Here is a 14,590-nt window from a genome sequence, read left to right as displayed (position 1 = left end):
ACAAAAATTAAAGCTCATGAGTATCCCCCAGAGAAGGAAGAGAAGATGCTGCAAACCAACAGCAGAATTTAATATTTGAAGACCCTCCAGAGAGCAATGAGGAGTTTTAAGGCATCAAAGCCCCAAGACTAAGCTTGTGAAACTCATGAGGGAGTTTGGTCAACCTGGAGAGAGTCAGGCATGCAACCCCAGGGCACATGGGTCAGAATTACAGGAGCAGGTGGCAAGGGGTGGCAGAGAACAGGGCAAAGGGAGACGATAGAATCATTCTCAGAGTGGTAGAAGGGGACTTTACCACTAGAAGAACAGGACTCGGGGGTCCTTCTGTGTCTTCACTGCTGGTAACAGGGGGACTTTACATGTCCCGGTAAGTGGTGAGGCACGAGGCATGTGTGTGTGTGTGTGTGTGTGTGTGTGTGTGTGTGTGTGTGTGTGCGCGCGCGCGCATGCGTGTGTGTGTGAAGCAAAATCATTTTTATTGAACAAAATATATGTCGAAAGATGTAGAGGGAGAGAAAAAGAGGATCTATGTTCAAGAGAGAAAACAGGCTTCTCCAGAGTGGGAAAAGCAGAAGAGAGATGAGACGCATGTTCAAGGGAGAACACGGGCTCGAAAGGGCAACCTGAAGGGCTTTTCCAGAAGAGGTGATATACAATTCCTCCAGAGGGTTTTTTTCTGGAGTTTTCTGCATATTTAGAAGTTAATCTGGAAAATGGAATGCCCTGCTACAGAGATGGGGCGGGGTGGGGGGGATGGGATGGGGGAGTGAGAGGGCAACTGAATTCATTGGTGGTGGAGAATGGGCACTGGTGAAGGGATGGGTACTCGATCATTGTATAACTGAAACCCAAGCAGGAAAGTTTGTGAGTCTACAACTCTACCTCATGTTGTTTCACGAATAAAAAAATTTTTTAAAAAGTTAATCTGGGCATTGTCACAGGGAAAGCCTTGCACATTATCCCACACACAAAAAAATAAAAACTTTCTTGATTTTTTTTTTTATAATCTCACCACTCAGGTAAAGAATAATCTTCACCCTGATAAAGAGAAAACCTCAAAGCCAGGGTCAGAGATAAGAGAAATGAAAAAAAAGGGGATGAATCCCTGAACCTTCGAGAATTCCACAGGTGGCTATGTTGGGCCTTGTGAGTCCGGTTCCCATGGAGGCGCCCCATCCTTCCTGCAGTGCTCCCTTCTGTGTCAGCTGTAGGGAAGATGCCTTGTCAAAGAATAATAATACACTGGGCATCAGTCTGAATTCAGGGCATCTTGTCATTGCAGAAATGAGATATGCCAAAGGCCCATCCATGTCTGGTGACCTTGAAGTCTGTGCCCCCAAACCCTCATTGGGGCAGGTGTGAGAGAGGAATCTGTGAATCCAATGGGAAGTTAAGTTGAAGTGTAGTTCCTCCCACTAGACTTTGAATTGTGAATTGTGAATTCAGAGAGGCTGCCATGGTCTTCTTCAGGTGGGTGAGGGGGAGCTCCCCAGTGCTCAGTGACACTCCAGTGATGCTCTGCTAGCCTTGTTCAACAGTTCAGTGCTATAGGATTCAACGATGGGGTGCTTGGGATCTTCAGAACCACACGAAGCAGTGTTCAGAGTGATTCCAAAGGCTTCTACCCCCTATCCGGATGCATTGCATGAGGCTGTGGGCTTAGGTTCTCTTTGAGTGAGATCCTAAAGGTTCAAGCATTCTTGAGTATAATGGATATTTGACAGGAGATCCAGCCACTGTGGTGGAGAGATGGCACAGCAGGTAAGGTGCTTTCCTTGCATGGGGCTGACTAGAGCTCAATCCCCAGCATCGCCTATGTTCCTCCAAGCCCTGACAGGAGTGAGTCCTGAGTGCAGAGCTGGGAATCAGCCCTGAGCACTAATGAATGTGGTCCATCTCCCCCAGACAAAAGAGAGTGAGGTGCCAAGAAGTGATAAGAATGTGAAATTAGTTGGACAGAGAGGAACGGACATAGAAGGACTGCACTCATTTGTGGAATATAAAATAGCATAATATGAGACTAACACCTAAGGACAGTAGAGACAAGGGCCAGGAGGATCACTCCACAGTTTGAAAGTCTGCCTCATGTGCTGGGGGAGAATGCACTTGGGATGGAGAAGGGATCACTAAGTCAATGATGGTAGGAGGGATCTCTCAGGATGGGAGATACATGCTGAAAGTAGACTAAAGATGGTGTCTCAGTAACTGTATTGCAAATCATAATGCCCAAATGTAGGGAGAGAGTAAGAAGGAAAGTGCCTGCCACAGAGGCAGGGGGTGGGGTGGGGTAGGGGTGGTGGGAGGGATACTGGGGACATTGGTGGTAGAAAATGCACACTGGTGGAGGGATGGGTGTTCAATCATTGTATGACTGAAACTCAATCATGAAAGCTTTGCAACTATCTCATGGTAGCACCGCACTGTAGCACTGCTCCTCCCATTGTTCATCAATCTGCTCGAGCGGGCCCAGTAACATCACCATGGTGAGACTTGTTGTTACTGTTTTTGGCATATTGAATATGCGTCATGGGTAGCTTGCCAGGCTTTGCTGTGCGGGCGAGATATGCTTGGTAGCTTGCTGGGCTCTCCGAGAGAGGCAGAGGAATTGAACCCAGGTAGGCCAAGTAGGCAGCACGCAAGGCAAAGGCCCTACCACTGTGCTATCGCTCTCATGGTGTTTCAATAAATTTTTTATTTTGCGTTTTTGGGTCACATCCAGTGATGCTCAGGGGTTACTCCTAGCTCTGCACTCAGGAATTACTCCTGGTGGTTCTCAGAGGACCACATGGGATGCTGGGAATCGAACCCGGGTCAGCTGCATGCAAGGAAAACGCCCTACTTGCTGTGCCAGCCCCTCAATAATTTTTTTAAAAGAATGTCCTTTATCAGTTGCGGGAGGAGGTACACAGGCTCCCTCTCTCTCCCATCCAGCTTCCACACTCCTTGGCGAAGCAACTTGTGCCTCTTCTATTCCTGGGCTGGGGTGAATGTCTTCACTTGCAGGATTGGTGGGTGAAGTACTGGGACTTTGAAGACAGAATCACCACCAGCAGCAAGAGCAAAAGACTCGTGGCAGAAGCCCGGGGCCTCTTAGAACACTGCCTGGAGGCCAGCCACCAGCCAGGGAAGCTGGTCCCACCCATGGGGTGAGGGAGGGTGGTGAGAGGAACTTGAGAGGAAGAGAGCCCCACCCTCACCCCCTGGCCAGCCGGGCTGTCCTGGCCAGCCTCCAGGTGAGGGCAGATGCTGGAGGATCCTAGGTGAGTGGAGCAGAACTGCCCGCCCGCCCACGGACTCGTGAGAACAAATGAATCATTGCTGCCTGCCAGCACCGTTTTGGAGCCATTTGTTCTGAAGCAATAGATCACGGAGAGAGCAAGCCGGCTGGCACAAAGGGCGACTGAAACACTAGGCTGGCACGAGCCTCTGGAGGCTGTGTAGACCCGGTCTCATTGAGCAGGGGTCTTTATCCAAGCGTCCTTGCCAAGGCCTGCTTCCTGCGGAACAGACTGTTGAGCACCTCTGGTTTGCCTGGCCCACAGGCCACGCACATGCCGTGCCCTTCCACTGGCGACAGACCATCACCCAGGGGTGCGCAGGGACACACCTGGAGCACGAAGGAATGAGTTTGTGCGGGCATCCTGGGTGTGTGCCCCAACACGTGGAAGCAGCCTTTGCCCAAACCACCCCCCTCCACGCCTGCTCCCACCGCTCCCAAGAGCCTGGAGCCTCGGTGGGGTGAGAAAGGAGGAGTTCCTAGTACCCCCAAATACTTGACCTTTACCCAAGATGCCTCCCCAAAGTCCTCAGTTCTAAGTCGTCACGAAACAGGTGGGACCCGCGATGCATCTCTCTGCACAGACCAAGAGCGAGCGAGTCCAGTCCGCATGGCATCCTCAGGGATGAATCTCGGGAGCGTTAGGAGTTAAATAAGATTTTGTGGACTGGACTGAAAAGCCAACCACCATTTATAACTTGGTTTCTATGGGGAAATGCATTCTGAGTTGCAAACAACTGGCTCACACAGAGATTTCTGGAACCCAGCCTGGTCACAGCGTGGGGAACTGGAGGTGGCTTCTCAGTATACCCCAGGAACACGATCACGGCGGGTAGGTAATATGAAGTCAGGTGTGGGTCCCTCCAGGCAGCCTTGCAGAGAGGCCTGGCATACGTCCAATCCCACATGCCACCCCGAATACCATCCCCAAAGGACTCTTTCAGACCTGACAGGATGTCAGCATGCAACCATCCTTCCTATGGACCGCCAGCCTCTGCCATCACTCCGAGTCCATCTGCAATTTCTCCTCTTCTTCAAGCTGTGCTTCAACCTGAATTTCTCTGGGAAACCTTCCCTGATCCCATCCTCCATATCTCCATCTTCCTGAGGGGAAGAGCAGCAACTGGACTGCTAAAGCTCTGATCTTTTCAAACAGGTGCAGGAGGGAGTTGAGGGTGGAGAGGTGAGGCCAGGGGGGCCTCTCAACTCTGGCTGCTGGGGCTTAAGCAGCAATGCTTGGGCTGTGGAGACTGGGTGCATGATGAGGTCCTTGACCATTCACAGAGGGTCCCCTCCTCTCTGAGTGTCCAGAAGGAGACCCACTCTGGCCCTTCTCAAAAGGGCACTCATCCCATTCATGAGGGTCCCATCCTCAGGAGCTAATCACCACCCCACCACCCCAGTGCCACCTCCTAACACCATCCCAGGCCAGGCTCCTGGGCATTCCGTCCCCAATGGGGAACCATCCTGGCTAGCAGTACCTGGTGATTTAGGACTGTAGGCACCCGCCAAGCTGCCAACCTCTCCTAGGAGGGGTGGGAGCAGGTTTAGCCACTGACCCATCACCGCTTCTCCCCATGCCCCCTTCCATGTCAGAGACTGAGCCCAGAATCTCACAGATGTGGGGCATGTGTTCTGCCACTGAGCTGCAATCCCGGCCTCTCGCCTGCTCCTCCACAGCTCCTGCTCCTCACCTGGGCAGTGAGCTGTCCCTCCCAGTCAGCGCCACTGGCCACACCCAGACCCCAGGTCCACACAGATGAAGCAGATGCCTGGTGATGTCTATCCCCACCGACCTATGTGTCCAGGGACCATGATAGGCCAAGGGAATGAGCACAAAGTTGGACTCATTATCCAGCTCTCTTTCAGAACTCCTTCCTCTTTCCCTCCTCCTCTCCCGTTCTCTCTGTCTGTCTCTGTCTCTGTGTCTCTGTCTGTCTGTGTCTGTGTGTCTGTGTGTCTGTCTCTGTCTGTGTGTCTGTCTCTGTCTGTGTGTCTGTCTCTGTCTCTCTGTCTGTGTCTGTGTGTCTGTCTCTCTCTCTCTCTCTCTCTCTCTCTCTCTCTCTCTCTCTCTCTCTCTCTCACTGTCTCTCTCTCCCCACGCCTACTCTCAATGTCTCAGCAGGAACACAACTTCCATCCAACCTGTATATCTTACCCAACACACTGGAGGCAAAAGACATGACTACTTGCCTGAATTGATCTGGGGGTGCGAGGATGATATCAGGACCTGAAGAGCAGATCCATCTCCAGGATGCAGCAGAGGAGAACCTTTTCCCACTGGGGCCTTGTCCGCCCCAGATCAGCGTGAGCAGAAAGCCCAGCCCCGAGTATCCGCCATCAGCTGATGCTCACAGTCCCCACCCTGAGAGCTGCGGTGCTGTCCATAGTGGACCATCATCACGCCCACATTCACGGCGCACAACCCACGCGCTCCTTCTGCTCAAAGGCGTTCCCGCACCTCTGAGTGCAGACGGCCACCAGGAGGCGCTAGATACGCCCCCGCGTAGGTCACAGAGCCCGAACATGGTGCCCTCTCCTACGCTGCCCCCTACCCCATGCCCCAGGATCCCCGCGGGCAGGCCCAGGAAACTGTCCTCACAGTCCCTTTGCAGTCCAGGGACGGAAGATGCCAGGATGGGACTGGATGACTTCCGGGCCCTCCTGCCTGAGATTATGGCAGTTGGGTGGCAAGCAGAGGTGTCCCCCCACCCCCTCTGCAGTTGCTTAGCCAATAAGAAATTAACTTTAAGGCCTGAGGTGGGACGGTCTGAGATCCCCCTCCCCTCCTTCCTGGGCTTTTTGTTGGTTTTGAACCATAGAAGTGATACTCAAGGTTTCCTCCTGACTGTGCTCAGGGACCACTCCCGGCAGGGCTGAGGGACTCTATGCAGTGCCAGGGCTCGAACCTGGGTTGGCTGCATGCAAGGCAAGTGTCCTACCTGCTGTGCTATGGCTCCCGCCTCATCTGGAGCTTGTGTTCTGTGGAACTGACTGGGAGCCAGTAGGGGCAAATGAGAGCCAGGCTTGAAACTGCCATGGAGATGGGGCCATGTAAGGTGTGGCTGAGTCAGTGACCAGGGCAGATGGGGCTTGTATGGGAAGGGCTGAGGGCGAGGTTCTGTTGCCTCCTGGGAGAGCACTGAGTGGGTGCTCCAGCTGGGAGGGGGGCCCTCCCCTGCAACCTCCCCGCCACCCCCGCCCCCAGGTCAGGCATGCAGCAGATAAGGGAGCAGAGGTGCTGAGATCTGGAAGAGCGTGTAAGATCTAGTAAAGGTGGGTTGGAGTCAGGGCAGTGGGTAGGCTGCCTACCAGGAGACCCAGCACCACACATCCCAACAGCACCGTGGGCTGTGGACTCCCGATTGCCACCAAGGTGGGCCCAGTGTCCCAGCACTGCGGGGCCCAAACAGCAGCATGTCCTCTGGTCCTTGCACTGAGTCACCAGCCTGGCTGGCTGAGAATCACCGATGGGGGCCCCAGGTTAAGCACAGCTTGGGAACCCCCAAAACAATCAGTCATGATACAAATGTTTGGAGTTGACACAAATGCATAAGTAATGTGATGGGAAACCCCTCTGTATGCATCGTGTGTGCACCCACCTTTCCCTTCACTCAGCCTTCCTCTGTGTCCCCCAAGTCCCGGCCACTCAGGTCCCTGTACTCAGCCAGTGCTGGGCAACCACAGCAGGTTCCCCAACCTCTCTGGGTTTCATTTCCTCCCCAGAGAGTTGGAGAATGACAAGCAACAGGTGGTGGTGAGGGCAGGATGCCTCGAGGTCTGCTGCCCACCCCTTTCCTATCCTGGGGATCCAGGCCTGACTGTCACCTCTCCAGATCAGCCAGGCCAGAGGTTGCCTTCTGAAAGGTTCCAGAGGGCAATGGCAGGGTCGAGGACATGAACTTTCACAGAGAGCTGGAACAAGAGCGGCTGGGGAGGTTGCTCTATCCGTTCCCAGTCCCTTCCCATCTGGTTAGGAAATCCTTCATTCCCCCCCCTCCAAGATTTATCTCAGGTTTATTTCTGGCTTTTAGATAGCATCCTGAAATTTTCTCAGGGTGCTCAGAGTGCCCCCAAACTCCATTGCAGAGCATCAGCTTCCAGGGAGTGGGGACAGAGGGGTCTCTTGCTTCTGTCGTCACACCCCTCACCCCACCAGGCTGTCTGGGGATGCAGCTTCAGCCTTCTGGAGTTTTGCAGCGTGGGTTCTTACTAACCCAGGGTCCCCGCTGCACTCTCCGTCAAAACCACCCAAACAGCACCCCCAGATTCCAATGCCTGAGTTTGAGTGTCGTGGAGACGCCCTTCGTGGTGCAGAGAAAGGGTCCCTGGGTATTGTAAAAATCGCAACTATAAGGCAGAAGGCTCTGATGCGCCAGTTTTATTTTTAAAAGTATATACCCAAAAATAAAATGCTACCATAATGCTAATGGGGTGGAATAATTAGGGGGAGTTTTAACTTTCTTTTTTGTGCTTTTCGGTTTTTAATTTAATTTTACTTTGGGAAACTGAGTGTGTGTGCATACTTCCCAAGGGGGCTCCGGGGTCCTGAGGCTATGTCTACCTGACCAGCTGAGTCAAGCCACAGCCGCGCTATGAAGAGATGCTCAGACCCAGTTGTGCCAAAGACCACCAGGGAATGTGCGGGGCTGGGAACTGAACTGGGGTTGGGCATGATCAAGGCAAGTGCTCTAACCCCTGTTCCATCTCCCTGGCCCAACATTTTGGTGTTGTTTTGCTTTGGGGACCACATCTGGCTGTGCTCAGGGCTTACTCCTGACTTTGTGCTCAGGGATCACTCCTGGGGAAACTCAGGGAGGCTATATAGGATAGAGGAGATCAAACCCCAGTTGGCCAGACCATATCGAATGCTGGGGATCAAACCCGGATTGGCTGTGTGCCAGGCAAACACTTTGCCCACTGTACTCTCTCTTCTGCCCCCACTTTGCCCAACATTCAAAGTCATTTTTGTAGCTATTTGTTATCAGAGTAATTCTTACAGGAACCTTAAACCTTCTATTTACTGTTTCACTCTTCTGCCCCCCCAAATGCCGAAGTCCTTTTCTGGCCCACATAATAAAGCCAGCCAAGCTTCTCTGGTTCTGACTGACTCTAGAGATACCTCCCCCGACCCTGCCTGCCCAGAGAGGCTTCTCTCCAGGAAAAAAAATGCATGAAGATGCAAATCTCAGGTGATGGCCCTGTCCAGAGTCTGGCCATAGACTTCAGGCTAGAAGCATTGATGCACATCAAGCCCCAGGTTTTACAGATGAGGAAAGGTCTCTTTACAGCATCTGTGGCCTGGCAGAAACCTTCCATTCCCAGCTCTCCACCCCCTCCCCACCCCCAGCCAACTGCCTTCCGCTTCCTCCTTCTTCCTTCCAAGTCCTCCTCCTCCTCCACCACCACCACTTCCTCCTCCTCCTCCTCCTCCTCCTCCTCCTCCTCCTCCTCCTCCTCCTCCTCTTCCTCTTCCTTCCTATCAAGACTGGCAGAGGGCCAGGAGTATCGCTGAGCAGCAGAGCACTTGCCCTTGTGAGGTCCTGGGTTTGATCCCTGGTGCCCCAACAGTAGCAACCACTATAAAAATAATTGAGCTTGACTTTTGGTAAAACAGTATGGACGATTCTCAAAAAATTAGAAATTGAGCTCCCATTTGACCCAGCAATACCACTCCTGGGAATATATCCCAGAGTGGCAAAAAAGTATAGTTGAAGTGACATATGCAATTGTTTGTTCAGTGCAGCACTGTTTACAATAGCTAGAATCTGAAAAAATAGCTAGAATCTGTTTACAATAGCTAGAATCTGTTCTCTGAGTGCCTGAGAACAGATGACTGGTTAAAGAAACTTTGGTACATCTACACAATGGAGTACTATGTAGCTGTTAGAAAAGATGAAGTCATGAAATTTACATACAAGTGGTACTACATGGAAAGTATCATGTTAAGCGAAATGAGTCAGAAAGAGAGGGATAGACATAGAAAGATTGCATTCATCTGGGGAACATAAAGTAACAAAATAGGAGACTAACACCTAAGAGTGACCGAGATTAGTACCAGGAATCTTGCTCTATGGCTTGGAGGCCAGCCACACATTGCCCATTCTCTGATGATGAGTGAGATGGATGGTAATGGCTAGTGACAGTACTAACTAAACTTATAGGCATAGGGGAAAAGGGAGCTCAGATAGAAAAGGAAGCACCAAATAAAGGGTGTTGGGAGGATCCTCCCAGGATGGGAGAAGCATGCTGAAAGTAGACTATAGACCAAACATGATTGCCACTCAATGCCTCTTTTGCAAACCACAGCACCCAAAATTAGAGAGAGAACAAAAGGGAGTACCCTGTCACAGAGGCAGGGTGGGAGGGGGGATGGGGGGTGGGAGGGATACTGGGATTAGTGGTGGTGGAGAATGGGCACTGGTGGAGGGATGGGTACTTGATCATTGTATAACCAAGCAAAAAATTTGTAAGTCTACAACTGTACCTCATGGTGTCTCACTAATAAAAATTAAAATAAATAAATAGAAATTAATTATAAAAATAATTGGCTTGAGCTGCATGTTGGTGAGCCCTGTTCCCCAGTAAAAGTAGCTCTAGGATAAGAGAGAACCAAATGTCTGAGTGCCTGCTCAGTAGGCGGGAGTCCTGGGGGGTGGGGAGGGGGCATGTCAATCACCAGCTCCACATGGTCCCCTGATCTCAACCAGGAGTGACCCCAAGCACTGAGTCAAGAGTTTTCCCTGAACACACTGGGTGTGGTCCCAGACCAAAAAAGCAAAATGAAGAAAAACAAAGCACCTCCTGGCCTCAAGAGTGTGTTTTCTCTGGGAAAAGGACATCGAGGGGCCAGTGCCCAGACCGTGAACGCCATCAAGGCATCCTAGACCTGGTCTTCCCACCTTCCCCATGTCTCTGACCTCTTAGCATCCTTCCAGATCCACAGTGTGACCCAGACCAGGAAGGCAGCAGGAGGGGTGAAGGACTGCCTTATGACTCCCTTCTTGGGGCTGGAGTGACAATACAGCAGGGAGGGTGTTAGCCTTGCAATCAGTTAATCTGAGTTCAATCCCTGGCATGCCATGTGGTCTCCCCAGCAACACCAGGAGTAATTTATGGATGCAGAGTCAGGAGTAATGCCTGAACATCGCCAGCTGTGACCCCCAAAAGAGACTTCCTTCTTTTCTCTAGTGTTTGTTTTGTTTTGGTGCTACACCTGGCTATGCTCAGGGGTTATCCCTGGCTCTATGCTTAGGGATCACTCTTGGTAGTGCTCACAGGACCTTATGGGGATCTGGGGCTCTAACCCAAGTCGGCCTCATGCAAGGCAAGCGCCGTCCCCACAGTCCTACCACTCCAGCCCCTCTGTGGTGTTTTTGTTAGTTGTGGGAAGCACACAATGGCAATGGGGCATCCAGCCCACGTGTAAGTCATGTGCTTCATCTCTTGAGTCCCATCTCCACCCACATGAGTCACTTTTCCAGTGAGCCTGCCCAGACATCCCATACACCATCTCTGCTGCTACCTCTAGACAGAACTAAGTTCCTGACCACAGAAGAGGGTGTGTGTGTGTGTGTGTGTGTGTGTGTTTGTGTGTGTGTGATCTTCTTGGGGGAAGGGTGGAGCAAACCTAAGACTGCTTAGGGCTACTTCTGACTTTGTATTCAAGGATCACTTCCAGCAGTGGTCAGAAGGCCACGTGGTGCTGGGAGTCAAACCTAGAACTCCAGCACACAAGGCAAACACTTCAGCCCTTCAAGTTGCCTCCTTGGTCCTGGGAAAATATTTTTATGGGAAATCTGCTCAGGAAAGGCTGCTTGGGAAGCAGGGGTGGATGTCAGCAATGCCAGTATCTACCAGGGCACCTGCCAAACCTGACCCAGTCATTTCACTCTGCAAGGCTAACAATGCCCGAGATTGAACCCAGGGTCTCAAGCAGGCAAGGCAAGTGACCTATAGCCAAGCTTTGTCCCAGCCCCTTCACTCTGCAGGTCTTCCCCAGCACTCCCAGCTCACCATGGTCGGCCCCCAGGAAACATTCGAGTCTCTGTTGTGTTGGAGCCTTTTAGTTTCCAATTCGCATCTTTGCCTCTTTCCTGTAAAATATTTTATTACTAAGGCAAACGGTTTTCTCCCACAGCATATCAAAATTTGTGGGGCATAGACAGAGTAATGCTGTGAGAAAATTTTAGGACAGGACATTCTTTTATCCAGAAGACAAATCTCACCTGAGTAGTTGAAGCATTCACCCTAACAAAGTAGGAAAAGTAGAGCACATTAACTCAAAGCAAACAGAAGCAAGGATATAATAAAGAGCAGAAGTCAATCAACTGCAAAAACAGAAAAAGCAATAAAAAGAAGAGCCAGTAGAACCAATTAGTTCCTTGAAAAGATCAGTAGAGCGGATAAACATCTAGTCAGATTAAGGAATGTAGAGAGCTAACACAATTTACCCAGATCAGGAATTAAAGAGAAGATAAGACTACATATTTCAGGCATTAAAAAGATAAGAGAACTGAAAGAAAGGGGCCAAAGTTTTACACAAAGTACCAAGTTTATTTAAAAAAGAAACAGAAGGACAAGAGGAAGAGTTCAGTGGGCTGAATGCTTTAGATACAAGAGGCCATGTTCAATCCTGGAACCAAATGGGGTCCATAAGCCCAAAGCTATGAGAAGCCTCTGAGCATCACTGGGTGTGAAATAAAAACCGGGAAGTGAAAGAGGAAAACAAACTGAATAATCCTGTCAATCATCAAAGAAATTAAAATTATAGTTTAATACCTCTCAAAAATAGTAAGATCAGGGGGCTTCCAGCCTACCAAGTATTATTTTATATACCAGAAGAAATAATACCAATTCTACATAATATTTCCCCAAAATATATTTGGAACCCTTTTCATGTTGAAAGGCTAGGGTTAACCCTAGTGACAAAACTAGACAAAGACACTAGAAGGAAGAAAATTACATATCAGAATCTCTCCTTACTGTAAATGCAAAGCTCCTCACCAAAACATTGAACATATTAAGTCAACAGCATGTGCAATTACATACCAGTCCCATTCCTAGGAGGCTTATCCAAGTAATGCTTATCCATTACTTGGATAAGCAAGACTGGTCCAACATTTCAAAATCAGTCAGTGTGATTTACCTGGTTGGAAGATTACTTAAGAAGAATAACACTGTAGCACTGTAGCACTGTTCATCAATATGCTCGAGCAGGCACCAGTAACGTCTCCATTGTGAGACTTGTTGTTACTGTTTTTGGCATGTCAAATATGCCATGGGGAGCTTGCCAGTCACTGCTGTGCTGGAGGGATGCTCTCAGTAGCTTGCAGAGCTTTCTGAGAGGAATGGAGGAATCAAACCTGGGTTAGCTGCATGCACGGCAAATGCCCTTTTGTTGTGCTATCACAGAATAGTACAAATATTTTATCAGATTGAAAAAAAAAAGAAAATATTTCATGGAGAGAAGTAATCACTCTGGATTGGGATTAGGTGTCGATAGGAAGTAAAGTGACATGCATGATGCCATGTAAGTATTGTAAACCACATGAGTGAGAGGGGTTGGGAGGAAGGAGAAGAGGAAGGGAAAGGGGCCTGCTAGAGAGGCGGGAGAGGGGTGGGAAGGGAGCTGGGGACATTGGTGGAGGGAAGTGGACACAGGTGAAGGGATTGGCGTTGGAACATTGTACGCCTGGAAACTCAATAATTATGAATAACTTTGCAACTGTGTAATTCACGATGATTCAATCAAAAGAAAATGTTTTTAAAGAAAACATTTTGCAAGACTCAACACCCATCCAATACCAAAAATTCTCACTGAAAAGGAAATTTCTCACTTTAATAAAAGATGCCTATAAGAAATCTACAGCTGGGTATCACCCCATTCAAAATTTTAGAATTCCTGGGGTGTGTGGTTGCATTTGTGGCCACATGACATCTCAAACTCTACACCGTTGATAAACTAGGAGTAGTACACCACATTGGATGGGATGTGTAGTTGAAGATAACCAATCTCAATTAAGAAAAGAATAAAACAAGGCTTAACCCATAACGACATGTTAGTAATCTCTTATACAAGGGCTAATGGCTCCAGAGTGAGATACAACAATCTTCACACACTTTCTTCTAAGGAAATCTTTCTTGATCATTTATAGCAAATTATTTATAACAAGCAATTTAAAATAAATTAGATAGGACCTGCTATTGGACAGGCTTGTGAAGTGGGTGGGAAAATTGGAAATAATGGAGGAGGGAAGGTGCAATGGTGCAATGGTGGTGGGATTGGTGTTGGAATATTAAATGTAATAAATCATTATGAAAATATTTATAAAAATAAAAATTGAAATAGAAAAAGAAATCTACAGCTGGGAACAGAGAAATAGAATGGAGATTAAAGCACTTCCCTTGCATACAGCCTACTTCAGCTCAATCCTCACTACTGAATACGGTCCCCTATGTATCAAGAGGAATGATCCTGAAGCTCAGAGGCAGGAGTAAGCTCCGAGTGCAGCAAGGTGTGGCCCAACCCCTCTTTCCCCCAATAAAGTAGCTTAACTAAGTTGTGGACACAGATAAATACCAAAATATCAGTCATGTTTTTGTATTCCAACTACAAACTATAATCCCCAAAATAAAATGCTTAAGTACCTTTAAAATAGCCTCCAGAAGAGAAATCTGTAAGCATTATGTGCAGAAATATGTGCAGGGTGTCTCCTGAAAACCATAAAGTACTGCTGAAAGAAATACAGATAAGCAGAATAATAGATTGTTCATATATTAAAGTGTCAGTTTTCCCCAAACTGATCTCTAGATTCACTACATTACAAGTGAAAAACTCAGAATTTTTTAGTAGACATAAGCAATCTAAATCTGACTCTGAAATGTCAATAGAAAGGTAACGGACCTAGTATAACTAAAACAATTTTGCAAAGAAGAACCCGAGCTAAGACCTTCAACCTTTTTTGAAGACTTAGAGTCAAGCTCTAGAGCTTGAAAGTGTATTACTAGAAAAGACAGACACAGAACAGAGGCCAGAAATAGACCCATGCTAATAGAGTTAACTGATCTTTGACAAGCGTGCAAAAACAGTTCAATGCAAAAGAATAGTCTTCTCCACAAATGCCTGAAACAACTGTACAAGCTGGTGGGATACCATTTAAAAAAAGAAAAAAAGCACAGACATGTTGGAAAACAGTTTGGCGGCTTCTTTAAAAAAGCACACACATACCATACTTACCATTTGAGCCAGCCATCCTGGTCCTGGATATTCATGCAAGAGGAATGAAAACTCAGGCTTGTGCAAAACTCACA

The sequence above is a fragment of the Sorex fumeus genome, unplaced genomic scaffold (assembly GCF_029834395.1).
Source record: "Sorex fumeus unplaced genomic scaffold, SorFum_2.1 ptg000128l, whole genome shotgun sequence".
Lineage (NCBI taxonomy): Eukaryota > Metazoa > Chordata > Mammalia > Eulipotyphla > Soricidae > Sorex > Sorex fumeus.
The sequence above is the reverse complement of the archived record's forward strand: the minus strand, read 5'-3'. Positions refer to the sequence as shown.